This window comes from Stegastes partitus, unplaced genomic scaffold, assembly GCF_000690725.1.
Source record: "Stegastes partitus isolate 25-593 unplaced genomic scaffold, Stegastes_partitus-1.0.2 Scaffold2146, whole genome shotgun sequence".
NCBI lineage: Eukaryota > Metazoa > Chordata > Actinopteri > Pomacentridae > Stegastes > Stegastes partitus.
Genome location: NW_007579877.1, coordinates 84,711 through 86,397, shown reverse-complemented (window position 1 = coordinate 86,397; position 1,687 = coordinate 84,711). Strand labels below are relative to the sequence as shown.

The window sequence follows — 1,687 nt, the reverse complement described above, 5'->3', positions numbered from 1 at the left end:
CTCGAACCACCAACCTTTCGGTTAACAGCCGAACGCGCTAACTGATTGCGCCACAGAGACGTCTGTTGGCATATAATGGTGGCAAGATCACGCATCCTTAGATGGTCTTGCTACAAAGCCATATACAGCGAGTCCCTTGCCTTGTCTTACCTCAACTGGCAGTTTCAAAACCATTCACACCTTGAGGCATGTCGATCTTGGGTCTTTAATGGGCCATGAGTTTTGGGGAGAAGAATTAATTGTAGGGACTCGCAAGCAGTCACTTAGAACTGAGGAAACCCATTAGATGGGTGGTTAATTGGTTTCAAGAAGTCATTATGTAGTTTTCTGTAATCTGTAACAGTTATCATATTTCCCATGATATTATCTGGATATTTAAGCACAAAACTTCCCTGGGTGGGCTCGAACCACCAACCTTTCGGTTAACAGCCGAACGTGCTAACCGATTGCACCACAGAGACATCTGTAGCTTTATGATGGTGGCAAGATCACGCATCCTTAGATGGTCTTGCTACAAAGTCATATACAGAAATTACCTTGCCATGCCTTACCTCAGCTGCAGTTTCACAACCATTCACACCTTGAGGCAGGTAGTCTTGGGTCTTTAATGAACCATGTGTTTTGGGGAGAAGAATAAATTGTAGGGACTCGCAAGCAGTCAGTTAGAACTGTGGAGCCCTGTTAGATGAGTAGCAAACTGGATTCGAGAATTCATTGCGTCTTTTCCTGTAATAATAGTCATATTTTCCATGATATTTAAGCACAGAACGTCCCTGGGTGGGCTCGAACCACCAACCTTTCGGTTAACAGCCGAACGCGCTAACTGATTGTGCCACAGAGACATCTGTAGCCTTGTGATGGTGGCAAAATCATGCATCCTTAGATGATCTTGCTACAAAGCTGTATACAGCAATGACCCTGCCATGTCTTACCTCACCTGGCAGTTTCACAACCATTCACACCTTGGGTCTTTATTGGGCCATGAGCCATGTGTTATGGGGTGAAGAATAAATTGTAGAGACTCACAAGCAGTCAGTTAGAACTGAGGAACCCTTTTAGATGAGTGGTTAATTGGTTTCAAGAAGTCATTATGTAGTTTTCTGTAACAGTCGTCATATTTCCCATGATATTATCTGGATATTTAAGCACAAAACGTCCCTGGGTGGGCTCGAACCACCAACCTTTCGGTTAACAGCCGAACGCGCTAACCGATTGCGCCACAGAGACATCTATAGCCTTATGATGGTGGCAAGATCATGCATCCTTAGATGATCTTGCTGCAAAGCCATATACAGAAATTACCTTGCCATGCCTTACCTCAGCTGCAGTTTCACAACCATTCACACCTTGAGACATGTAGATCTTGGGTCTTTAATGAGCCATGTGTTTTGGGGAGAAGAATAAATTGTATCGACTTGCAACCAGTCAGTGAGAACTGAGGAACCCCGTTAGATGAGTGGTAAATTGGATTCCAGAATTCATTATGTCTTTTCCTGTAATCTGTAACAGTAGTCATATTTTCCATGATATTTAAGCACAGAACGTCCCTGGGTAGGCTCGAACCACCAACCTTTCGGTTAACAGCCGAACGCGCTAACCGATTGCGCCACAGAGACATCTGTAGCCTTATAATGGTGGCAAGATCATGCATCCTTAGATGATCTTGCTACAAAGCTGTATACAGCAA

At 44.1% G+C, this 1,687-nt stretch overlaps 4 non-coding genes across 4 annotated transcripts; all 4 read right to left on the bottom strand.

The window, feature by feature from the left end:
- Positions 1-387: 387 nt before the first annotated feature.
- trnan-guu (transfer RNA asparagine (anticodon GUU)) lies at positions 388-461 on the bottom strand. Its single transcript has one exon. It is a non-coding gene; the product is annotated as a tRNA-Asn (tRNA).
- A 307-nt stretch (positions 462-768) lies between these two features.
- trnan-guu (transfer RNA asparagine (anticodon GUU)) lies at positions 769-842 on the bottom strand. Its single transcript has one exon. It is a non-coding gene; the product is annotated as a tRNA-Asn (tRNA).
- A 311-nt stretch (positions 843-1,153) lies between these two features.
- Positions 1,154-1,227, bottom strand: trnan-guu (transfer RNA asparagine (anticodon GUU)). The gene has a single exon. It is a non-coding gene; the product is annotated as a tRNA-Asn (tRNA).
- A 315-nt stretch (positions 1,228-1,542) lies between these two features.
- On the bottom strand, positions 1,543-1,616 carry trnan-guu (transfer RNA asparagine (anticodon GUU)). Its single transcript has one exon. It is a non-coding gene; the product is annotated as a tRNA-Asn (tRNA).
- Positions 1,617-1,687: the final 71 nt, after the last annotated feature.